The sequence below is a fragment of the Miniopterus natalensis genome, chromosome X (genome assembly GCF_054644295.1).
Source record: "Miniopterus natalensis isolate mMinNat1 chromosome X, mMinNat1.hap1, whole genome shotgun sequence".
In the NCBI taxonomy this organism is placed as follows: Eukaryota; Metazoa; Chordata; class Mammalia; order Chiroptera; family Miniopteridae; genus Miniopterus; species Miniopterus natalensis.
The window spans coordinates 55,437,173-55,463,832 of NC_142103.1; the positions used below are offsets into that span (position 1 = coordinate 55,437,173).

Sequence of the window (26,660 nt, forward strand, 5' to 3'; positions counted from 1 at the left end):
CTAAATCGGCATTCTGTGCAATTCCATTCTTTCTTTGTTCCTTGTTGCTCACCATCTGACTTTCAGTATCTTATGATCAGGGGCCATACAAAGACAGAGTACTGGATCAGAAAATGTACTGACTCAGAATCATGGTGAGTGACCTCATGTACATTGTGTAACATTTATGGATGTCTATTTCATAATTTATAAAACTGAGGAATAAACCTTCACTATCACATTAGATAATGGAAGAGAAAGTTCCTTGAAGAAAGTTCTAACCTTCTAGACCCTTCCTGGCTTCTTTGGTTCATACATTTAGATACTTTATTAACATATCAAAGCTCTACTTCCCCTTTCTCCTTTTCCAAAACCACACTAAACTAAAATCTTTTCTTTTGGTATATTATTTGTGGAGAATTTTAGCATCAGTTATGTAATTTTATTTACTTAACATCCCCATTTTATAGATGACAACCCATTGAAAACCCATTGAAATTATGGCTCCTGGATTAGAAATGAAGCCTACTTCCAGTCTAGTGTTCTTTCAGATATGTTTCTATTTTCTTGAAATCTCCCTTTTTCTCATTGCTGAATAAATTTTAAACCAACTAAATCACAAAGATGTCTGGCTTTCAATCTTCTAGGCCACACCTCTTCCACTCCCTCCTCCCCCAGTCCCCACCCCTTTACTTCTTAAAGCTCTGCAATGTGCTGCCTGCGCCATATTTCTTCTTCTCCCGAGGTGGAATAGACTGTAGCTAATAGCAGATGTCTTCAGCCATGTGGTTCTTTCTGGAACATTTTCCAGCTCCCAACCATTCTTTATGGCGCATTTCTTTTAAAAAATTCACCAAACTTCTATAAAATATTTAAAAAATTTTAAACTTTCTTCCAGTATTTTCTTGACAGCTCCCTATTTCTTAGGTACTTCGGGTATTTTTATGCCTTTTTCCATTTGAAAGGAATTTTTCTTTGCAATAATTTTTGGTTGAGGACTCTTTTTTTGTGGTCTAGTTTTCTACTCCTTCCACTTTTCTGTATTTTGCCCATCAGGGCTGCGGATATCTGGCTTTATTTATTTACTTTTAAAAATTTGCCCATCGGGGCCGCGGATACCTGCTTTTAATTTTTTTCCCCCCCTTAGCCCATCGGGGCCTCGGATACCTGCTGTGTCCCCCCCCTTTCTCCCAAACCACTGGCCCATCGGGGCCTAGGATACCTGCTATTTTTTTTTTTTTTTTTTTTACTTGCCCATCGGGGCCGCGGATACCTGCTTTAATTTTTTTTCTTGCCCATCGGGGCCACGGATACCTGCTTAGATTTTTTTTTCAATCGCTCGAAAAGTTGGTTTCTGTGGTTCGTTGTACTATCGGGAATGTCTACAATATTTTGCTGCTAATCTTTGGTGTTGTGTGAGTGAACCTACAGCTTTGGCTGGGAGATGACTTTGCAGTTAGGCTAAGGGGTTACTTAGGCTGGGGAAGAAATATGGCGGCGGGCCACTTTAGGTTTCCTGCGGAGCTCAGCTGACGGTTAGTTGGTTGGGCTTGGTGTAAATTAGGGAGGCAATATGGATAGTGGAACAGGGAGAGTCATGAGCTAAATATTTTGAATGACCTGATTTGGGGCTTGTTAGGAGATGTGCATGCATTGTGGTATCCTGAGATAGAATAATAGGATTATCCTGTGTCACAAGGGGCTAGCAGAAAATGAGAGGGAGAAGACTTAGGGGCAGGGTTCAAAATGGCCGCTTGACTTTCGGTATTGCTCAGAACGGCTTTCTGCTTTGTTAGCGTGTCCAAAATGGCGTGTCCAATCTTGCTGCAGTGTTCAAGTGGTGGTGAGGTCTTTGTTCTAGTGCACAACATGGCGTTGGACATATTCTGTTACATGGTATAAGATGGCGGCGCCAGGATTTGCCGCATTGTAAAACATGGCGGGCTTTTGCCTTTGCGGCAAGAATTGCCGGACAGGATTTGCCGCAGGGACGAAATGGCAGGCCTTTTCTTGCAGATAATCAGTTTGTCACGTGGACGGGGGGGAGGGGATTGCGCGGTACATTCTTCGCGGGCTTTGCTCCAGGTAGCGGGCTGCATTGTTAAATATGGCGTTCATTTCCGGCTTGCAGCAAAAAAGTGAAAGGTGAGATGATTGCCGCGGATTGCCGCATGACCCATCCATTCAAACAGGGTGCTACAATTGGATACAGCCAATTAATGGCGGATGGAATTAGACCAAGTTAGCATGGCTCCTGCAGGGGCCACGTACTGAAGTCTGCTCCCAGTGGGTGGTGCCCAAGGTCTTTCCAAGGACATTTGGCCCTTCCAACTCCCTCCTCTTGCCAGCTCCCTCCCCTCCAGCATTGCCTCTTTGCTCTTCCACGCTGGCAAGGACCAAAATGGATCACAGATGACCAACAGGTGGCAGAAGAGGAATCCCTGCCTTCAAGAGGAACACCTACTCCTGGCTAATGCTGGGGTTGGATTTGCATTTCTACTTATTTCTTGAATGTCAGCCATAGATAGTTCGATTATGTGGTTTGCTAGGGTTAGATTTAAGCCTCAGGTCACCATTATGGTATTATTTGTAGAATTCATTTCAGTTACATTTAATGAGTTCAGTTTTGAGAATTCATCCTTGAAGTTTTCAATTTCTTTTTTATAAATGGCTTAAACTTTTATTTTTTTGGCCTAAAATATCCAAAATCGAATAATTTGACATTAAAACTTCACTAATTTGTTTTACTTTGAAATTGATGTAATAAACTACTTCACTTTGGATTTTTGAAGTCTTATAGCACATAAATAGTTAATTAAAAACTTTATGACTGAATAAAAAAGTATTTGAAGGTCCATTCCAGTCCAGGCCTTGCTTTATTCCCATCTTTAATGCTGCACTGATTGGCCAACCTATCAGGCAAATAACTTGATTTGCTGGGGACTTGTTTCATTTGTTCAAGCTTGGAGTATTAAATGCCCACATAATCAATATTCTGTAGTATTCTGCCTCCACAGTCCCCAGCTCCTCCCCCCCCGCCCCTAGAACCCCCATATCTAGCCCCAGCCCTTCATCCCCCCCAGCCCCAGCCCCAGCCCCATCCCCAGCCCCAGCCCCAGCCCCATCCCCATCCCCAGCCCCAGCCCGAGCCGCAGCCCCAGCCCCAGCCCCAGCCCCAGCCCCAGCCCCAGCCCCAGCCATCCCCTTCAGCCCTACTCCCTAAATCATATACTGTGCTGACCATTTAAACTCTTTGCATGAAATTCTAATTATCCATAATCCTGCCCATCGGATTATATCCTAGTCAAACCACTTTTGGATTCAGTAGTGAACACAGAAAACCCAAGTCTTTTGTTCAGCAGTTAATGTACTCAGTCCCAATTGTCAGCCTTGTCCAAAGGCACCCTACCAACTTTGCTCTGCTTCTGGGGAATCCTGCTGTTCTGGGACAATGAAAATACCAAAATTGTAATTCTACATTGTCTCACCTATAATCAATGGTCATCCATTCCCTTTTCATTTCTACTAGGCAATGCTGACTGTCTGAGACCATGTTCCATGAATAACTAATGAGTAGAATTCGAATTGTCCATATCCCTGGTCATCACACAAATCCTTTGCAACTTTGGATTATACAAGGGATGTTCATGCTCAAAGCCCTTAACTTTGGAATATTAATGGACAGAATTATTCATAGTCCTGCCTAACAGGTAAGACCCACCCATGCTCTTTTCATCACTCATGGGTTCTGGGAATATGTAAAATACTAATTGTCCATAATCCCACCAATCAGTCTAGGATATCCCTTATCTCAATGTCAACATGGCATATATTCATAGTCTTGTGCAATAAAAAATGGAATCATACTCCATTGCACGGTCTAGGATATTGCTAAGGATTGAAGATTGCTCAAGAACTCAGCTCTTGGACACCTAATTTGCACAATCATAGTTGTCCAGAGTACTGTGTATTTAAAAGGTCCACTGTATCCCATTTGGTAGGTGTAATGTGGACTCATTACTGAAGGATCCTTTTAAATTAAAAATACCCGTAATTGCATTTATGCATGTCTGTAACCTAGCCACAACCACTCCTATAGTATTCCAGCACTGGGGCATTTAATGTGTTTAAATACTACTGCCCTTATGTAGCTGTGGAACCCTTTCATACTCACTTTGCATTAAAACAGGGTCCTTCCAGCAGTTACAGTGCTTAAATGCCACTCCTACCATTATGCTAATGTGGAACCCATCCATTGTCACTTTGCATTAAAAAAGGGTCATTGTGGCAGTTAATGTGTTTAGGTCCCACTACTGTCCTTACCTTAGTATGGAACACACCCATCCTCACTTTGCATTGAGACAAGCCCTGGGGCAGTTAATGTGCTTAAATTCCACTACTGTCTCTGTTACTGGAAAACATGCCCATTGTCACTTTGCATTAAAATAGGGTCCTTGGGGGCAGTTCCTGTGTTTAGATTCCACTACTGTTCTTTCTTTAGTATGGAACACACCCATCCTCACTTTGCATTAAGGCCCAGTCCTTGGGGCAGTTAATGTGCTTAATGACATTACTGCCTTTATATTAATGTGGAACACACCTTTCCTCCCTTTGCATTAAAAAGGGTCCTCTGGCAGTTAATGTGCTTAAATGCAGATACTGCCTTTATGTTAATGTGGAACCCACCCTACATTGCTTTGCATTAAAAAGAGTGCTCTGGGAGATGCCTGTACTGGTCTTAGTGTGGAACACACCCATTCTCACTTTGCATTAGAACAGGGTCCTTGGGGCAGTTAATGTGCTTAAATGCCACTACTGTCCCTATGTTACTGGAAAACACACCCATGGTCACTTTGGGTTAAAATAGACCTTGGGGCAGGAAATGTGCTTAGTTCTGTCCTTATCTTACTATAGAATACACCCATGGTCACTTTGCATTAAGACTGGGTGATTGGGGCAGATAACGTGCTTAAAAGCTGGTACTGTCCCTATGTTACTATAAAACACACCCATCTACTCTGCATTAAAACCTGGACCTTGGGGCAGTTAAAGTGCTTAAAAGCCACTATTGCTGTTATGCTAATGTGGAACCCACCCATTGTCACTTTGCATTAAAAAAGGGTCATTGTGGCAGTTAATGTGCTTTGATGCCGTTGCTGTTCTTATCTCAGAATCGAACACACCCATCCTCTTGGATTAAAACTGAATCCCTTCGGCAGTTAATGTTCTTAAAGCCACTACTACCTTTATGGTAATGTGGAACCCACCCTACATTGCTTTGCATTAAAAAGGGTGCTCTGGCAGATGCCACTACTGGTCTTACTTTAGTGTGGAACACACCCATCCTCACTTTGCATTAGAACAGGGTCTTGGGGGCAGTTAATGTGCTTAAATGTCACTACTGTCCTTATATTACTATAAAACACACCCATGGTCACTTTGCATAAAAACGGTCCTTCCGGCAATTTATGTTTTTAGGTACCACTTCTGTCCTAACCTTACTGTAGAATAAACCCGTGGTCACTTTGCATTAAGACTGGGTAATTGGGGCAGTTAACCTGCCTAAACCCATTACTCTCCCTATGTTACTATAAAACACATCCATTGTCACTCTGCATTAAAATCCTGTTCTTGGGGCAGTTAAAGTGCTTAAATGCCACTTCTGCTGTTATGCTAATGTGGAACCAGTCCATTGTCACTTTGCATTAAAAAGGGTCATTGTGGCAGTTAATGTGCTTTGATGCCACCACTGTTCTTACCTCAGAATCGAACACACCCATCCTTTTCGATTAAAACAGGGTCACTTCAGCAGTTAATGTGCTTAAGGCCACTACTACCTTTATGGTAATGTGGAACCCACCCTACACCGCTTTGCATTAAAAAGGGTGCTCTGGCAGATGTCACTACTGGTCTTTAGTGTGGAACACACCCATCCTCACTTTGCCTTAGAACAGGGTCTTAGGGGCAGTTAATGTGCTTAAATGTCACTACTGTCCTTATGTTACTATAAAACACACCCATGGTCACTTTGCATAAAAACGGTCCTTCCGGCAATTTATGTTTTTAGGTACCACTTCTGTCCTAACCTTACCGTGGTCACTTTGCATTAAGACTGGGTAATTGGGGCAGTTAACCTGCCTAAACCCATTACTCTCCCTATGTTACTATAAAACACATCCATCGTCACTCTGCATTAAAACCCTGTTCTTGGGGCAGTTAAAGTGTTTAAATGCCACTTCTGCTGTTATGCTAATGTGGAACCAGCCCATTGTCACTTTGCTTTAAAAAGGGTCATTGTGGCAGTTAATGTGCTTAGATGTCACTACTGTCCTTATCTTAGTATGGAATGTACCCATCCTTTGCATTAAGACAGAGGCCCGGGGGCAGTTAATGTGCTTAAATTCCACTATGGTCTCTATGTTACTGGAAAACACACCCATTGTTACTTTGCATTAAAATAGGGTCTTTGGGGCAGTTCATGTGCTTAGATGGCACTACTGGTCTTACCTTAGAATCGAACACACCCATCCTCACTTTGCAAGAAGACCCAGTCCTTGAGGCAGTTAATGTGCTTAAATGCCACTGCTGCCTTTATGTTAATGTGGAACCCACTCTTGATCCCTTTGCATTAAAAAGGGTCCTCCCCGCAGTTAATGTGCTTAGATGTCACTACTGTCCTTACCTTACAGTAGAATAAACCCATGGTCACTCTGCATTAAAACTGGGTCATTGGGGCAGTTAAGGTGCTTAGATGCCACTATTTCCCTTATGCTACTGTGGAACCCACCCATCGTCACTTTGTATTTAAAAAGGGTTTTTGCGGCAGTTATTGTACTTAGATGGCACTACTGTTCTTACCTTAGTATAGAACACACCCATCCTCACTTTGCATTAAGGCAGTCCTTCGGGCAACTAATGTGCTTAAATTACACTGCTGCCCCAATGTTAATGTGGCCTTGATCACTTTGCGTTAAAACTGAGTCCTTGAGGCATTTAACATGCTTGAATGCCACTACTGTCCCTACATTCCTAGAAAACACACCCATGGTCACTTTGCATTAAAACAGTGTCCTCAGGGCAGTTAATGTGTTAGATGGCATGTTACTGTGGAACGCACCCATCTTAATTGCATTAAAACATAGTCCTTGCTGCAGTTAATGTGCTTAGATGCCACTACTGTCCAATGTTATTAGAAAACACACCCATTGTCACTTCGTATTAAAAAAGGTCCTTGGGGCAGTTAATGTGCTTAAATGCCACAATTGTGCTTAAGTTACTATAAAACACACCCATCCTCACTTCGAAATAAAACAGACCTTGGGGCAGCAAATGTGCTTAGATGCCACTACAGTCCTTACCTCACTGTAGAATAAACTCATGGTGACTTTGCATTAAGACTGGGTTATTGGAGCAGTTAACCTGCTTAAATTCGACTACTGTCCCTATAGAACTATAAAATACACCCATGATCACTTTGCATTAAACTGGGTCTTGGGGGCAATTAATGTGCTTAAATGCCACTATTATCCTTATCTGACTGTAGAATACACCAGTCCTCACTTTGCTTTAAGACAGGGTCCTTGGGGCAGTTAATGTGCTTAAATGCCACCGCTGCAGTTATGTTAATTTTGAACTCAGCTGCCTGCACTTTGCACTAAAATGGAGTCTTTTGGCAGTTAATGTGCTTAGATGTCACTACTGTTGTCGTTAATCCAACCCACCCATCTTCACCTGACATTAAAACAGGGTTATTGGGGCAGTTAATGTGCTTTGAGGCCACTGCTGCTGTTATGTTAATATGGAACCCATCCACCCTCACTTTGCATTAAAACAAGGTCCTTGGGGGCAGTTAACGTACTTAAAATGCCACTATTGTCCCCATGTTACTAGAAAACACACCCATGGTAACTTTGCTTTAAAACAGGGTCCTCAGGGCAGTTAATGTGCTTAGATCCCACTACTGTTCTTACCTTACTATAAAACACACCCATGGTCACTTTTTCCATGGGCCAGTTAATGTGCTTAAATGCCACTGCTGCCCTAATGTTAATGTGGAACCCACGTGGCCTTGATCACTTATCTTGAAAACAGGGTCCTTGGGGCAGTTAATGCGCTTAAATGCGACTGCTACTGTTCTGTTAATGTGGAACCCACCTCCTGTACTTTGCATTAAAACGGGTTCTTTGACAGTTAATGTGCTTAAATGCCACTACTGTCCTTACCTGACTAGAATATACCCATGGTCACTTTGCCTTAAGACAGGGTCCTTGGGGCAGCTAATGTGCTTAAATGCCAGTACTGTCTCTGTTACTATAAAACACACCCATCCTCACTTTGCTTAAGACAAGGTCCTTGGTGCAGTTAATGTGCTTAAATGCCACTGCTACTGTTCTGTTAATGTGGAACCCACCTCCTGTACTTTGCATTAAAACGGGTTCTTTGACAGTTAATGTGCTTAAATGCCACTACTGTCCTTGCCTGACTAGAATATACCCATGGTCACTTTGCCTTAAGACAGGGTCCTTGGGGCAGCTAATGTGCTTAAATGCCAGTACTGTCTCTGTTACTATAAAACACACCCATCCTCACTTTGCTTAAGACAAGGTCCTTGGTGCAGTTAATGTGCTTAAATGCCACTGCTACTGTTCTGTTAATGTGGAACCCACCTCCTGTACTTTGCATTAAAACGGGTTCTTTGACAGTTAATGTGCTTAAATGCCACTACTGTCCTTACCTGACTAGAATATACCCATGGTCACTTTGCCTTAAGACAGGGTCCTTGGGACAGCTAATGGGCTTAAATGCCAGTACTGTCTCTGTTACTATAAAACACACCCATCCTCACTTTGCCTTAAGACAAGGTCCTTGGTGCAGTTAATGTGCTTAAGAATGCCACTGCTACTGTTGTGTTAATGTGGAACCCACTTGCCTGTACTTTGCATTAAAACGGGTTCTTTGGCAGTTAATGTGCTTAAATGCCACTACTGTCCTTACTTGACTAGAATATACCCATGGTCACTTTGCCTTAAGACAGGGTCTTTGGGGCAGTTAATGTGCTTAAATGCCGCTACTGTCTGTATGTTACTAGACGACACACCCGTGGTCACTTTGCATTAAAACAGGGGCAGTTAATGTGCTTAAATACCACTACAGTCCTTATCTGACTGTAGAATACACCCATCCTCACTTTGCCTTAAGACAGGGTCCTTGGGGCAGTTAACGTGCTTAAATGCCACTACTGTCCTTACTTGACTGTAGAATACACCCATGGTCACTTTGCATTATGACAAGGTTATTGGGGCAGTTAATGTAACCTGCTTAAATGCCACTGCTGTCCCTATGTTACTAGAAAACTCACCCATGGTCACTTGGCGTTAAAACAAGGTCCTCAGGGCAGTTAATGTGCGTAAATGCCACTATTGCCAATATGTTACTGTTGAACCCACTCATCTGCACTGCATTAAAACAGAAGGACCTTGGCACTGTTAATGAACTTATGTCTACCGTCTCTACTGTTACTCTGGGGTCCTGTATCCTCCCATCCATCTGCATTGCCTGGGAGCAGATTTGTTACTGAACTGTGCTTAATTGCAGCTGTGGTGCCTTTTTGCCACTTTACGTTTCCTCCCAGTCTGTTTGCAGTTTAGCAGAGTGTACTTGGGCCTGTTAATGGGCTTAATTATAGCTGCTGTCCCTTCTCTTAGTGTAGGGTCCCATGCACTGCAAGTCGTTTACACTTACTGGAAGTATATTTGGTTTTGTGAAGTTACAGCAGTAGTGCCTTTCTTTGTCGAGGTTCCCATCTACCTGCTAGTCCTTTTACAGTATCTGGATGGGCATTTGGGACTGCAGTGTGCTTAATTGAAGATGTGGTCCCTTCTATAATTCCAGGATCACATCCTGCTCTTTTCCTTTTACATTACCTAGGAGGGTTTTTGGGACTGTTAAAAGTGGTCAGTTGTAGCAACTGTCCCTTCTGTTAGTCAGAGATCCCATCCCCTCCATCTCAATTTGCGTTATAACAGTGGATACTTGGGACTGTTAATGTGCTTAAAGGCAGCTATAGTCCCTTTCCTTATTCTGGGGTCCAAGCCCTTAAACATCTTTTGCATTACCATGGGGGAAATGCAAGTGTGGTCCCTTTTGTTAGTTTAGGGACAGATGACCATTTACTTTCTTTACATCACCTGGAAGTCATTAGAACTTAAAGTTCTAATTATAGCTGTGGTCCCTTTTGTTACTCTAAGATTCCCTTTTCTCCTACCTCGTTTGCATTACAACATAGGGGGACTGTGAAGGTGTATCCCTTCCTGTCACATTGTTAACTTTACAGAAGAGCATCTGAACACCAAGGCCCCTTCTTTTGCACTGTTAATGTGCAGTATTGCTTTTGTCCTTTCTCCTTTGCAGTAGATATAGTCCTCACTCATTTTCCTTATATTCAGAAGTGGATGCCCTTTACTAAGGACCATTGTACTAATAATAATTAAAGTGAGTCATGGTAATTGGCCACAATTATGTCTTATTAAAGGTCCCTGTACCCTCTTCATTTTACAATAAGGTGTATTAATTACCTGCTACTTTTTTTCTGGGACTGTTTATATGCAGAATTCCAGTATTTATGGTCTCTCCCTTTAAACTAATAATCCCATTGTTTCTATATTATAATGGGATGCTAGAGACCGAAAGTTAATCTCTTGGGACTCTTAATGTGCATGTTCTCTCCTGATAAGCTAATATCCTGACTTCTTAGTATTGTAGCAGGAGGTACTAGCCACCTAAAGTCTTCTGGATAAAGTGGAACACTGGATAGTTAAAGTGGGACATTGTACTGGCATCTCATTCTCTTATTTCCTTTGCAGCAGGGGTGCTGACCAATTACAGCAATTACAGTAGTCTGCACTCCCTTACGTTAGAATGGGATCCCATTTCCTTACCCCATTTACATTACTTCAGGGGCTTCTGACTACCCAAGATTCACTCTCCTGGACTGTTAATGTGCATACTTACATTTGCTCCTATACTGTATACCAGGTAAGGTCACTCCCCATCATATTTATATTCTAACAGGAGCTGCCTACTACTAAAGACCTTACACACTGATGTAGTTAATGTGCACAACTTTTACTGTCTTGTGCACACTCTCAGTTGCCCATAACTGCCGTTTCAATCAGGACTCCTGCACTTACGGAAGCAGATGTTACTAACTTTAAAGCCCTGTCTTGGGACAGTGGGTATGTTTAATTAGTTGTTCGTGATCCTTTGAATTAACTTTGGTTCCTGACTCTTTATACCCTCTGCTTTACTGTGTGGGGTATGTCCACTTAAGGCCCCTTTCTCAAACTGTTAATGTGTATAATAATTACATTAGGATCATTCCACTTCTCACTGCCTTTGAAATGCCACAGGGATTCTGACACCCAGTCCCCAACTTCCTATGCCTTCCAATAGGTGGTACACATTACTAAGACCTTTACATTTGGACAGTTAACGTGCAGAATTGCCGTTTTCCTTAATCCCATCACTTCTGGGACTATTGTACCTCCTTTGCACTACTGCAGGGGATACTGTTTTCCCCCAAGGCCCCTTCTATGGACTGGTAATATACATAATTGAAACTTTCTGTTGTCTTCATCAGTAGTCTAAGGTCACCCCCCCCACCAACTTCTCTTTGCAGTGCAGCAGAGTGAGCTGATCAACCAAAGCCCTCTTTTGGACTGTTAATATCTGCAGTTACATTTTCTCGTGTTCTCTGTGCTAGATATGCACATCACCTACTTCCTTAGCATTTTCAGCAGACAGTGCCTACTACTGAAGACCCGTTCACTTGGAAGTTTCATGTGCACAAATGTAATTATGTAAGCATGTCTTATACCAGAGTGACTGTACCCTCTTTGCTTTAGAGCAAGGATATGCTATTTTTTAAACTTTAATGTGCATAATTGCTATTGTCCAATGCTTCTTTTAGAGTAGGATTGCATCTCCTGATTCTCCCTTGAGATTATTAATGTGCATAATTAACTGTATTTGCCTGTGGACCTGTGGAGTAGGAAAGGGTGCTCTATGCCCTTACCTCTGCCTTTGAATTACAGTTGAGGCGTGCTATCATGACCTCAGCTCTTGTACATTTATCCAAAGTGCTGATTATTAGATAGGACCCCACACCTTCTTTGTATACATCAGGGATACTGTCTCACCAGGGCCCCTTTTTTTGACTGTTAATGTGAATATTTGCAATTACCTGTGCCCCCTTCTGTTAGAGTAGGATACTCTACCATTCCCTTATACCCCCTTTGCATTACTGCAGGGGCTGCTGACCACATAAAACTTCTGCAAATGTTAAATGTTAATAGGCACAATGGCAATTAGCAATGGATTTGTCCTCCCTGTCCTTGTTAGGCAAGTACTCCCAGCCCCAGTTTCTCGTGGCATCATAAAGTATAAACATTGCAGTATGCCCTTAACTTGTCCTTCAAACAGCAATCCATACTCCCACTCATTTTGCATTGCTCCAGGACATACATTTCCAAGTAGTCATGGTCTTACCCTTATCTTCCCTCTCTCCACCTCTTGCCTGTCCTTTGACCCTTATGGACCATTAGTCACAATTTCAGGTGCTTATGTATCCAGCCATTAGATAGTGTTGTGGTCCGTCATCCCTCTTGCCCCTGCCCTGCCCCTTTTACACTGTTGGTGGGGAACACTGACTGGGCAAGGCCCCTTCACTTGGACTTAAATGTTAACAATACCAGATGTCATTGGCTTATCCAGTTTATATAGCTCTAATGCCTCAGTTATATTTTCCTTGGTCCTGTACATCTGACATGGACCCCTCTACTTCCTTTTTTGCATTGCTTCTAAGTAATGATGACTACCCAAAGGCCCTTCTGTGTTGTTAATTAACACAGTATTGATTCTCCCATTTTTCAACCCATCAGCCCAAGACCCCCATACCACTTTGATGTTGTGTTTGTGCAGTTTTGATTACCAAAAGCAGGCCTAAACTAAGTAGATGGACCTTCACTCCTTTTCTTGTGTTTATTAACGATCCGAATTCCATTTATTGTCCCATTCTTGGGTCAGGGGCTATCTCTACCTGCCTCTGTTACTGCTTTAAGGGGCAAAATGTTCAAGGCAAGTCAAGCCCAAGCAGCTGGATTGCCACCCTTTACATTTTGGATTTCCAATATATATAAGTATCATTTGAGAGTTATCTCCCCAGGAAAGAATGTTAGCACTGTCTCTGCATTCTTCCTTCCAAAGCAGGTTGCTTGGCTAACAATCTCTCCTTTTGTATATTGCTATTCTACAGAATCAATTGCCAGGATACAACCAAAAAGTTAATGTTAATTTTTTATTAAGAAAGACATCTAGATTGCAAAGTGGAATTGATAAACTGGTCATTAAATTTTTGAAGTTAAAAACCCATTTATACCATGTACCTGATGACCAGTGTCTCATTTTACTAAGGGTGGTGGGTCTATGGATAGACCACTGTGACTCTTGTTATGCCAAACGAGTTCTAGAATAGAACTCTTAAGACTAGTATCTTTGGGATCTACCACCATTTTATTTTTATTTTTTAAATATGTCTTTATTGATTTCAGAGTAAGGAAGGTAGAGGGAGAGAGAGAGAAATATCAGTGATGAGAGCATCATTGATTGGCTGCCTCTGTCCCCTACTGGGGGTCGTGCACACAACCTGGGCATGTGACCTGACCAGGAATCAAACTGTGATCTCCTGGATCACAAGTCGATGCTCAACCCCTGAGCCACACCAGCCGGGCTCTACCACCATTTTAAAACCATGCCTTATTTGGGCTTTACCACCATTCACTTTTGGAAAAACTACCTAAATTTTCTAATCCTTAAATTTCTTCATTTGGAACACCAACCAGCCTTTACTTCAAGAAGATTACTGCAAAAGGATGAAATTAAACTACGTATACTGAGGTGCTTTTGAAAACCATAGGTCACCTTATTTGATTAATCTATTGCATAAAATACACCCTGTTTAATTGTGCTCATTTAAAGTAGCCTTAAGCATCGCACTGAAGTGAGGACTTAAAAATGATGGGACCTGTTTCCCTGCTTTATATCAAAAGAATAATAAGCCAATATCTAGTCATTCTAATGGACATAAATTTGACAGTGAGCTACCTGGTAAAAATGAATAGCCTAGCCTCTAGTGTACAGGGTGTGGTGACAGAAGCATTTAATAAGGAACTACTGAAGCAAATAACTAGTCATCACAACAGCAGTTCTTTGTAATCACTGAGAAAGGATACTATTCCTCAGAAGGATGTCGAAAGGTCAGCCCAGGTCAGGGTGCAGTTTGTACTATTAACTCCTTGGACAGCTGTAAGAAGAGTCTGGCTCTTTAGAATACTGTAAGTATTAACTTTGTAATACTAAGTAATCTTTTCCCTATTCTGTTTTCTTTCTCTTAGATGCTACCCATAGAAAAGTCAGAGTTTTCCTGTTAAGTCTCTTTCTGGGTTCCCACCTCATCTGCAATTTTTATAAATATATATATATCACCATATGAGTTAACCAACAGAATTATAGAATTGATATTGTGTATCTGGTCCTATGCTAGGTTACACTTAAGTGAGGGTTAGAAATGATATACAGTAATCCTATATATAATCTTATCCCCTAGATGGTTGTATTGTTGAGCTAATATAAGCACACTTGGAATAATTTTAGGAAATGATAATCAAGTGCTGTCTTGTGTGAATTATGTTAAACTTTTATAAAGGGAGCCTACCAGGGTTTGAAGTTGACTGTAAACTTGAAGGAGTTGGGTTTACTTTTTCTCTTTGGTTTAGGATATGATTAATATTGGAGTCATCTGGGTAGTCCAGTTGGTTTATTTAATGCCATTCGGTTTTTACTTCTTTTGGAGGCATGTAAATCTAATAAAGAGATAAGGCCTAGTCATTGTGTTTGACTACGTGCCATGGCTGGCAAATTGTTGATTGTTAAATCTCATAAGCTTGAGCTTTTCAAGGTTCTGGTATTGCAGATATAATTCTGATATGTTGGTTCTTTGTACCTTTTTATTCTATCTCTGCCCAAGAACAGATGAGAGTAGCGATGATGCCTTTTTTAGTTTGAGATGTTTGTGGAACCTGTTTGGCAAGAGGGCAATGGAAAAGTGTAAGTTTTATAAGAAAACCATGACCATGCCTACTTTATGATGAAGTTAATATACCTTTTTCCCCTTTGCCTTTTTTCAACAGGAACCTTGGTAAGCAAAAAAGCTTAGCCTCTCTGATATAAAACAAACACAAAAGTACAGCTGAAAAATATTAACATCAAATTTGAAACATTTTTTGTGCACATCAGTACATCCTAGTAGGAGCAAGAAGAATCATAATAATGTGCTGGGCTTCTCTTACTGCCCATTTTAATTCATATCCATATTTCTTCACAGCTTATTGTGCCCCCCCCCCCCACAAATGCCTGAAGACATTATTTGTCTGACTGACTAGGAGTAATATACAAATGGTCCTGAGCCTTTTTGGAAGCATGGTCTGTGCCATTGTTTTTCAAACTGAAGTAATTTGTCAGAATGAAGCACCTTCTAGAACAGTGGTGGGGAACCTTTTTCTGCCAAGGGCCATTTGGATATTGATAACATCATTCGCGGGCCATACAAAATTATCAACTTAAAAACTAGTCAGTCAGCCGATCTATGACTTTCTCATCATTGATGTTTCCCTCTCCCTTCCTCTCTCTGAAATCAATGAGATATATTTTTAAAAAAATTAACCTGCTATATTTGGCCAAACATTTAGTTAACTCACCCTTAATGTGATGGTTGGAACTGCTTCTCTTTTGTGAGGCCTTGGCAGGGCCATACCAAATGATTTTGAGGGCTGTATATGGCCCGCGGGTAGGATGTTCCCCACCCTTGTTCTAAAGGAACAAAATTCTATGAAATCATAAAGAGCATGTGTTTTGAGGAACACTGACTTAAGAAAGTTATTTGAAATGTAAACATGTTTCCCAATTTTAATATATCCTTTGTGAAAAATAAATACATATATATATATATAATTTACGTAGGACTTGGGGATCCATGAGTATATCCACAAATCTCCAGGTTCTTATCGCCCTAATTTGAGAAACACTGGTCTATGCTCATGAAATATTTTATTGCTACTAATAAAATTATCATTCAATGTTAACATACAACTATAACAATTTATTGGAATTTGTTTTAAAGGGATGAATTCTGAGCCAGTTTGGAAGCCCTACTTAGGAATGATGCGTCAATCATAGGTGGATTGAATTCTGCACTAGAAAGCATCCAAAGGTGAATTTTGGAGTTGTATTTCAATTCATTGTTCAAAACAAAGTCTCCAGGTCTGAAAAGAGGTGCTCTGGAAATGTGGGCATCTTCAAAATTGATACAACTTATGTTAACCAATAGTTATTGGGTCAGGTACTGGAATAAATAACAACACCAAAGACATGGTTTATGTCAAGGAATTGGCTATCTCATGGAGGATGCACAAATCATTATAGTGTTAGGCAGTTTGATGAGTACCATAAAAACTTTGGGAAGTTCTTTGGGACAGAGAAGATTGGGTGGAAACACTTACTGATCCAAGTGATGGTGTGCTCGGGAGCAGGCTTGGGAATGTGTGAGCTGACGGCTTACAGGTACTACTCTTGATTACTTCTTGCAAGTGCATTTTAATGAAGCACATGTTCTATTAGAATGGAGTGAATTGCTGTTTTTCATGGATTTGGAAGCAGAAGTGAGATGCTGGCAAAATTATGAAAAAGTTATGAAGTGGGAATAAGAACAGCTAGCCTTTGGTTCTGGTTCTAACCTCAGATCAAATCACCATCCATGTCAGCCTCCATGTCTAGGGACTACCAGGGGCTTAAGTTGAATACCTCAGCTCCTGAAATGACATTTTGTCATTTGGAAAATTTTCAAAGGGTAAAAAAAAGAAAGCACTGAAATGGGGGGGAGGCATTTCTCTACATTGTTACTGTGACATCTTTTCTGACTTTCCTCCTTATAGAACCTTAATATATAGGATTGGAGAAAGTTTCCTGACCCTGGTTTTATGCATATTTTTCCATAACCCCTTTAGCTTTTCCACTTATTATTCTGTAACTTATTTCTCTAATGAACTCAGAGTTGCCATGATTAAACATAATTTTTTTTTCAGGGTATCTGGGCCCTGGTTATCAAATATACATCTGGATGGGAGTTTGTGACTTGAAGTAAATAATTAGATGTTGAACTGTGGTGGCTCCTAAGATATTCTTATTTATGAAACTATTCTCTAAAAAATTTTACTAGCTTAAGGAGAAAGAAACTTATGTGAACTGAGCTGTTACCCCAAATGTTATACTCTTGGGTGGCAAAGAGTACTGACATGTATGGTTAAACAGAGCAGATGCTTTCCTCTGCCTCAAGTCTTACAAACTGAACTGGAAGAAAACTATTTTCCCAATACTGTATTTTTGACTACTGTTGAGTAGCATGTAACATTGGTTTCCTTCAAAATTCAACTCAAGTTGGATCTCAAGTATTTATCTGAGACTTAGCTGACCTGCTGAATTAGCAAATTAAACTTCAATGGCCATGCACAGTTATATGTCATTGTACTGGTGCCATTGTGTTAGCTATGTTTTTTTGGTGATTTAGGTTTTACTTGATTGCTCCCTGACCTCTTCAAATTAAGAGCACAGAAATATGGCATGTTAGCTTCCTTGTGCATCCTGTACAAACAATTTCAATAAAGGACTTTTTTTAATGTTTTCATGCCTACATTGGAATGAACTTTTGATTTGTTTTTATTACGTTGAGAAATTGAAGCAAAATTTAAATTTGACCAGTGATAGATTTCAAGTATTTTGACTAATTTGTCCAGAAATAGAGGCTAGGCAGCAGACCCAAGTAATACCCTCTTTTTGCTTAAACCGTGTAATCAAATGCTTATGCAGGTAATAATTTCGAAATAGGGATATGGCTGGGAGATCACTGTACATTAGTGAGTTTCATAAAATATCTAGATTACTATATACACAGCTTTGAAAACTTTTAGCATACTGTATTTTATGCTGTTTGTTAGTGTGATTGTCATTGTGCAGTGTTGGTATGCAATTATCCTGTAATCTATGTATCATTAAAGTTTTCCAGCCTTACATGCCCCCTTTGACTGAAAACTAGCCATTAAACACACTACCTTTGAAAAGAACTTTTGCTATTATGGATAATTGAATGTTTGGACCTTATGTATTTCGATTTTAAACAAGTAATTCCTTATAAACAGGAAAGAAAGAGAGCAAGTCTTTTCCCCAGATTTGCAAACAATGAAGGTACCTGTTGTAGCAAAATCTGGAACATAGAATTACCAGTCTCAAGTTCTATTTCACTTGCTTTTTAAAAAACTGCATTTTATAAGCCTTCAGCATATGGTTGGGAGATGCAAAACAAAACAAAAACTTACTTTAGAACAGTTTTAGAATTGTATAGAATAATTCTAAGGCTATTACAGAGAGGTCCTGTATACCCTACACCCAATTTTCCCTATTAACGTCTTAACATTACTATGGTATGTTTGTCATAATTAGTAAACCAATATTGAAATGTTGTTATTAGAGAAAATCTGTACTTTCTCTTATGACTAGACTGGGTTTATGAGTTTTTGGGAAGAGGACCACCAGAGGCATAGACTGCCGTTCTTATTTCTTAAGAGTTTATACTATAGACAATGAGACATGACATATCACTGTTGATGTTGATTGTAATCACTTAAATTTTACGATTAATATTTTGTTATATTTGATTAAACTCGTAAGAAAATTCGTATGCACACTTTAAGTTCATGGAAATAATTTTTAAGCTAAAGGGTATGAACAAAATAGGAATAAAATTTTTGCTTAGGTCTATAATAAAACTGTTGAAATGTAAAAATAGTACTATTATGGTGTTGCCTCTTTTGCAGCATAGTATGTCTCTGCTGTCACATGCTGTGATAATGCACTTAACCAAATTGCTCTTTTCAAACTGCTGCAAAATCTTGTTATTATAGCACACAGCAGCAACACTATTGTCTTTTATTTGGCACAAAACACATTTATATGGTTTCCTCTGTTCTTTTCTTTATACTCTAGGCAACAAAATTAATACCATTTGCCACCAATCTGGCAATGCAAGCCTCCATTATGAGTTAGTCATCTAGCTGATCTGGACCATCCTTATGGTGAAATATAAATATGGTAGACAGTTTTTAGAAAGCTCCTATAGTCCTGAGAATCTTTGTCCAGACCTCAGAGTGAAAAGACCTTTGGATTGAGAGAAGACTTGTGTTTACATATCACTCCACCACCCACTAGTTTTATAACATTGAGGGAGTCTCATCTACTGATATCCCAGTTTCTTTATGTAGAGAATGAAATACTGGATTACATGATCATTAATATTCTTTCTGTCATAATTCTGTGATTTGTCTGGTGTTGGAATATTTGAACTGGCTGGCTATGCCACTTGTCTTTTTTTTTTTTTTTAAATACATCTTTATTGATTTCAGAGAGAGGGAGAGAGAGAAACATCCATGCTGAGAGAGTCATTGATCAGCTGCCACCTGCACGCCTCCCACTGGGTATCGAGCCTACAACCTGGTCATGTGCCCTGACCAGTAATCAAATCTCGATCTTCTGGATCATAGGTGGATGCTCAATCTTTGAGCCAAGCCGGCTGAGCACCACTTGGTTTTTATGTCTAAAGTACCTTGACATTTTGTTGGACTAAGGGATGATGGATCAAGAGTCTAAAAATTCTTATCAATGAATATTGAACTGTAATGAAATGTATTCTTCTGATCCAAAATGTAACTACTTTCTCTGCCCATAGAATCCCTTTAAGGGAAAGAGAATGATCCTTGTATATGCCATCACTATACTAACATAAGCTTTGATGCTAAAGCAGCCATACTTAGTAAATATGGTCTATAGTAGCTCAGAAGATCTGGGGAGGCTGGAAAAGTTGTTTCCTTTTAGGTACCTTAACTGGACAATGTATAATGAATTTGAGCTTGGATCCATTTAAAAGTTCTTTGGGAAAAATTTTTTTCACATGGAGTGTCCATTTACCATCATTAATAGGGTTTCAGAAGGGAGCACAGTAAATATGTATAATGTATGGACTGCCATGTTTAACTGGAAGCCTGTATTTAGGGATGAAGTGTCTAATCTTAGGTTAAATAAAGATGGGAAAGGATTTGCTAAGAGATTTTGAAGCTTGTTCTGCTCATATTGAGAACATCATAAAGTACCAGTTTGGCTTTACTGGACATTTTATCTAGAGAATAGAGCTGAGTAAGTGATCTTTCACTTAAAATTAGAATTTGTTGACATAAAGGCCCTTATAAATAATATGGCAATTCCTGATCAGAAATCTAGAAGCCATATCTGGTTCTTTTCACACCATACCGTACTATGCAAAATACTTTGAAGATTGCAAACCTGGCTTAGACCTGCCTCAGTGAGCTATCTTATAGTAAAGACAGTTAACTAAATATTAAAAATGGTCAAGGCAATTGTACCTCCAGGTAATAGTAACAATTTCTCTGCTACCTTGTACCTTGAAGTATTTTCAGCAAGAGCATGACCTTTAGGCCAGAAATTTAGTCAGCCCTTAAGGTGGGTATTGGTTTGACCTATATTTTTATTTAGTTCTTTTTTAACCTTCAGCGATACTGCCAGTACTTGCCATTACAGGACCTGAGGGAGACAGGACACACTTATATCTAATGATTCAGGTTCATGCTTCCTAGTTTTTTTGATGTTGAAGTTTTCCCAATAGTTTTGGTATCCTATCCTACTGAGCTGTCTTTTTCCCCTCAAGGACATTCTGAACATGTGAGACCTGACGACTACAAGCAGCTCTAAGAAGCTCCATATTCAGCAGATCTTTCCTTTTGAAAATCTGAATAAGCTCCAACTAATCTAAGGACGGCTTGCAGACTACGTGGAGAAAAAGGTAGTTTGTTGTGGGAATTCTTTCTTTGGCTTTAAGGACTTTAACTTCCTGCAGATCTCCTTTTTAAAACAGAACAGGAGCCAGTTTTCGTCAAATCCTACAGTTGTGTATGTGCGTTTTTTGTTTTTTTTAATGTATATGTACATTTTAACTTTCCCATTTAACCTTCAGAGCTAGGCTCAGTGAGGTCTATAAGGGCAAGAATACTTGATCTCCTTTTTATAAATAAAGAATTAGAGATACAAAACAATAAATTACTTCCTTTCAAATCTCTTAGCTACTTAGGAGAAAGAACAAACCTATGCTTTCTGATTAATAGGTCTCGAAAATTATTTCTACTTTCCTTTGGCAGGCTGGTAGTAAGAGCTGAGGATTTGTTATGAGTAATACTAATGTGATCTGTCATAGCCCTGTTTTGGCAGGCCTAATTTCATTGTTCCTGTCATTCCCTCATTATTTTAAGAAGTTGAGGTTTTGTTACTTTGAAAAGCCATGAAATTGCTAAAAGGTAGAATAAGAGACCCAAGGTCCTGTGTTAAGCTGTTTATCGGATTCTTAGCCTTCTGTACCTTGTTTTTCCTTTTATGTAGACTTGCTTAGCTGTCATAATAACTGAGGTTTTATATCACTGTAAAGATTCTTGATTTCTCTGAATATCTTGGGACTTTGGTAGTGTCTAATCTATGGAAGGTGTTCAAGAAATGTACCATGTGGATTGAATAGAAAACAATTGTTTACCTTGGCAGTGCTCCAGCATCTGACTACTTAACATATGAATTAAAAGAGAAGAATGCTACAGAACTAGGTGAGAGAGAGAGAGAGACACTTTGAAGTAGATTGCTCAGTTATTAAAACAGTGTTTTATAAAAGAAGCTTGAGGCAGTATGAAGAGTTCTTATAGAACTCATAGGGTGAGACAATATTAGATCTTTTCTAAGTAGCTTGATAGGTCTTTTGTTTGAGAAAATTTATCTTTTCCTTCTGTTATTTTCAACCTCTTGACTGTTTGACCCCTCACTTTATTTTATGGTGAGAACGCCCGAACATTAATAATTCACACTATTGAAGATTGCTCATTAGTAGAGTGGAGAATAAAGCACAGTATGGGATTTGGTAATAATTCACCTCTAAATTTCTCTTTGAGATGAGGGGAAATTCAAGGAATGGAGCTGGAATGAGCAGAAGACTCTGCTTTTCTCCAGGCTGGTAGCTAGAATATAAAGCTCTCCACAGTTCTCAATCTCCACCCCTCAATCCATACTAAAAAGGGTAGACATCACTTAATCTAATAGCTAATTGCTCTTTGAGACAGACTTTCCCAGTATACTGCATTTCAGTAATTTGTTAATTTGTTTTTCTTTCATCTCTTCTCCAGATCTTCCTCAGAAGAAAGGCTTGTTGCTTTTCAGTGTTAGTGACCTATTCCCTTTGACGATCCCTAGGTGGAGATGGGGCATGAGGATCCTCCAGGGGAAAAGCTCACTACCACTGGGCAACAACCCTAGGCCAGGAGGTTCTTTCTACCAAGATTCTTTCCTGGGCCCAGATAAGAAGGTGAAGTCTCAAGACGTTCTCCGTACATCAGAGGTGGTGGGTAAGCTGTCCCTAAAGCACAATAAGGACACTGTCTTTAATTTTTCAGTATACATTGCATTTAGCTTTCCAGTGAGATTGTTCTGATCATTATTGACTGTGTCTGATTTGGTAAAAACAGCTTCCCAACTCACCTGGGAAGCAACTGTGTGTGAGATGGGTCAAAATGGTGATGTGAAGAGAGTAGCAGGCTGCCTGAGTTAGGGTGTTTAGAGTGGGACTATAACAGTAGTACGTTGTAGAAGCCTACAGCTAAATTGTTCTTTTAAGAGAACATGGACAACAGCTGCCACATCTGCAATATTGATCATGGGCAGATCATCATTCTGGACCCTTTAGTCCTCAGAGTCTCCCCTGAGGCCCTATTGGAGAATTTTACAAATCATTTACATACTTTAGGATGCCTTGGAATGTCCATGAAATAAAACACAAAACATGCTGTTTCAGAAGATAAATAAGAGTTGTATCTTTTTATGCCGTGCTTGATGATTGATGGAAGCCTCACAAGTAGAAATAGGAACCTGACCAGAAATTGCACAAAGTTATCTATTGTCAGGCAGATCTAAAGAACCAGAGCCCTGCACACTGTAGGTCAGTGATGAGAGAGGCTGATTAGGTGGCTTCAGGTTGGGAGATGGGTTGAAGTGTAGTAAGTCCTGATTATAAAGGCTTTGTACAGATTAGCATTCAAGTAATGTTGGTGTTTCCAGTGGCTCATCGAATATTATTAGACAAGACATTTTCCTGTTTATCCCATAGTTTCCCATTCTGTTCAGTGAGGAAGTTGTATTAGTTTTACCTCTAAGGACCTAAACTTTATACATTTCTAAGCTCTGTAGAGATAGTTTCTATAACTCATTAATTTGAATCTTCCCATAACTCTAGTGAGTACTCAGTTAATACTTCTTTATGGCATTTATATAGATTCCCTCCTTTTTTTTCTTTTTTGTAGCTCCTGATTGTTCCCTTTATATCTACCAAATCATTAATCTTTCTCAAAAGCAATGCAAAGAGCAAGAAATTTGAAGACCCCAGAGGAAGATCAACATGCTTGGCACTCTAGCATTTTAGAATAGCAGAATGAAGTAAGTTGTTGGTGTTGTAATCATGTGAGGACTGGTTTAGAACTACTAATAGCTGTTTGTTGGAGATTTTTGTGGGATGGGGTATCGTGGTGTAATATAGAGAAGAGGGGCCTGAATGTGAGATGGGAGGATGAACACTAACCTGTAAAGGCATACTTCAGATGTACTGCAACTTGGTTTCAGACCACCACAATAAAGCAGTATAGTGAGTTGTAAGCTTTTTGCTAGTAGAGGATGTTGCTTTCATTTTGTAAGAAATGCAAGATCTGTGAAGCACAGTAAAGTCAAGTGCAATAAAACAAGGTAAGTTATGCCTGTATAACCAACTGGGTTCACTGAAGCAATTTAAGGATTAATTAGTCTATACCAGTTGTGTCAAGGTTAGTCTCACCTTATCTGTTCTTTATCTTCACTGCATAAATTCTTTGCCACTCTTAGAGGTCTAAACATAGAAACTTTAAAAAGAAGTTTTTGGTTTTTTTGCCGAAAGGGTACCCTTTTTCTTATCTCCTCTTGTGAGAGAATCTATCTGCATTTAGTGCTAAAGGAAAAACCGGTGTTATAATGTGAACTGTGTGAAAATCAAGTTAGTTTTCTAAAGGGATAGGGAAAGGTGAAAATAAAAAATGAGGGCATTGACTAGGAGCTCTCTAACAGCCCTTTATAATAATATTTACTCCTCTGTGGCACCTTGGAAATTCTTGTAAACAGTTGTAGTAGAATGTTAAAGAGGCACACATTCTATATTTAAATCCTCTGCCACTCATTAGGTGTATGGCCTTTGGTAATTTAGAGTGTCTGATTATGCTTGTCTGTTTATGAAGGTTAAGTGAAATAATGTATGTAAAGTGCTAGTACAGTGCCAGGCACAGGGTAAATTAAAGATTACCCAAGAAGTTTCATAAGTTTATTGGACCAACACTAGTGACCACTACTGCCGTCTAGTGGCTGGCAAAGTTGGCATGTTTTGGGTCTATGTAAGGAATTTCTAAGGTAAAAAAAGTCTAAGTAGAGCATTTGTGTTGGTGGCGGTTATCATAATTATTGATAGTGACATAAGTAATATTGTTACTAATAATAGATTATTGTAGTTATTAATGTTTCTTTTGGTTTTCTTTTGTTCTCTTTGTGATGCTTCTCATGGCTATTGTGCCCCTCAGTGTATCTTGTCTCTTCTACTTCTAAATGTTTGCCTTGGCTTACCTCTTTCACTCATAAGTGTGTATTTCTTTGCTTGTCTATTTCTTCCTTGAATGTCTTTGGTCTTTGTTCGCTAAAGTGTGTTTTACCCAATTCCATGATCCTCTTGCATCTTATCTGTGTATCTTTGTTTCGTTTTTTTGTTTGTTCATAAGAGTCATTTGTGCCTTGTCTTAGATGTCTCTCATTTTTTCCCTTTGTTACTAATTGTCTTTGTTCTAGATCTGACTCTTCTTTCACTCTTCTTCCCATTGTGTCTCTGAGTCACATGCTTTTGCTCATTCTTTGTCTTGTCTATCTCTTTTTTTCTCTTTCGAACTCTGCTTACTCATTACCCTCTCCCATTTTTTCTCTTTCGAACTCTGCTTACTCATTACCCTCTCCCATTTTGTTAGTTTGACATTTTACTTTTTTCTGATTCTGGCCTCCCTTCTGCTGTTTCTACTCTTCATCTTGGATATCTCTTTTCTACGTGTCCTTTCTGCTTCTCTTGGGCCATTTTCTCTCCTTTTTCCTGCTCTGTGTGCCTCAGTGTCTCTTTGTTCTTTGTGTCTTTCCGTTTAAACTTTCCTCTCTCTGTTTTCTTTGTTTCTTTTGCTTTTCTTCCACCCACCTTTGGGTAGTTCAATCTCTTCATGAGTCTGTGTCTCCCCCCTTTGATTTCCTGAAATCTTCTCTCCTTGTGTATTTTTTGTACATGTGTGTACACCCATTGTGTGCATGTTTGTGTTTGTGACAAAGGGGCTTCCTAACCCCTTCCCAATAGGTGCAGAGTGTCTGCTATCAAAAGAAGCATTGAAGAGCTGTTCCTTATGCCAGGCCATCCTGTGAAATAATCCAAAACTAAAAGAAGGCCCAAGGGTCCAAAGACTTAAGATGGACAAAAGGTAGAAGGCCCATAGTGGGTAGAAGTCCCAACACAGAAGATAGAACCATGATGTACATACAGAAAGTGGCCCTTGTTGGACAGAAGACCTGACTAAGTTGGATGGAAGTCTCATGTCTTGAGTTAGACAGAAGGCTGAAGACTCAGGATGAGAGGATGAAGGCCTGAGACCTGAGACACAAGGCCTAAGACCTGAGATAAAAAGCCTGAGCTTGAAGACCTAAGAACCGAAGATAAGGAATCCCTACATGCACATAAAAACCCAGGAGTCAAGTGTCTCTACATGGACTCAAAGGCCCAAGAGAGACAGATATATTAAGACTAAATTAGGTGGGAAACTGGAGTCCCATGACACAGAATCTCAGAAGACTGGAAACCCCAAGACCGGAAGAAATCCCAATATGAGAACCCTAAACCTCATTTCTATTCTACTGGTATCTTCCCTACTGTTGGACATGTTTAGTTCTCCCTTTCCAGTTTTCAAATCTCCATTTAAGCCCACTTACTTTGAGATGTCCTTTTTGATGATGTTACTACCTTGAAGAGATATCTTGAGAATGGCAATATTATGCCTGGGCCAGTCTAAGGCAGTTTTTATCAGAGTTTTGAGTCATTAAGTTTTAGGTATTTTTTAAAAACTTCATTTCTTTTCACCTCCACTCTGTTTGAGAGAGACAAATGGGTGAAATTGTATTTTAGTCCTCCCTTTTCGTAAGAGGCTCTAGGCTTATGGGGGAGAAAAGTGCCAGGCTATCTAAAGAAAATGTGAAGAGATGCTCCAGACCAATGAGAACAATTAGATAAAAAGTACACAGATGTGCCAGCCTGCTGAGAAGTACCAGCCAGCAACACCTGACTTCTTTGAGCTTGAGTGAGCAGAATTCCTGGGGTTTGGGAATCC

At 39.8% G+C, this 26,660-nt stretch overlaps 1 long non-coding RNA gene across 8 annotated transcripts; it reads left to right on the forward strand.

Annotated features, from left to right (window-relative positions):
- Positions 1 to 709: 709 nt before the first annotated feature.
- LOC107542906 (uncharacterized) lies at positions 710 to 25,636 on the forward strand. Of its 8 annotated transcripts, XR_001603753.2 has the most exons (7): positions 7,987 to 14,369; positions 15,067 to 15,141; positions 16,214 to 16,303; positions 20,861 to 20,995; positions 22,371 to 22,589; positions 23,541 to 23,673; positions 24,834 to 25,636. It is a non-coding gene; the product is annotated as an uncharacterized LOC107542906 (long non-coding RNA). The 8 variants fall into 8 exon arrangements; XR_001603754.2 differs by lacking the exons at positions 7,987 to 14,369; positions 15,067 to 15,141 and adding an exon at positions 710 to 1,394; XR_015713729.1 differs by lacking the exons at positions 7,987 to 14,369; positions 15,067 to 15,141 and adding an exon at positions 710 to 1,325.
- Positions 25,637 to 26,660: the final 1,024 nt, after the last annotated feature.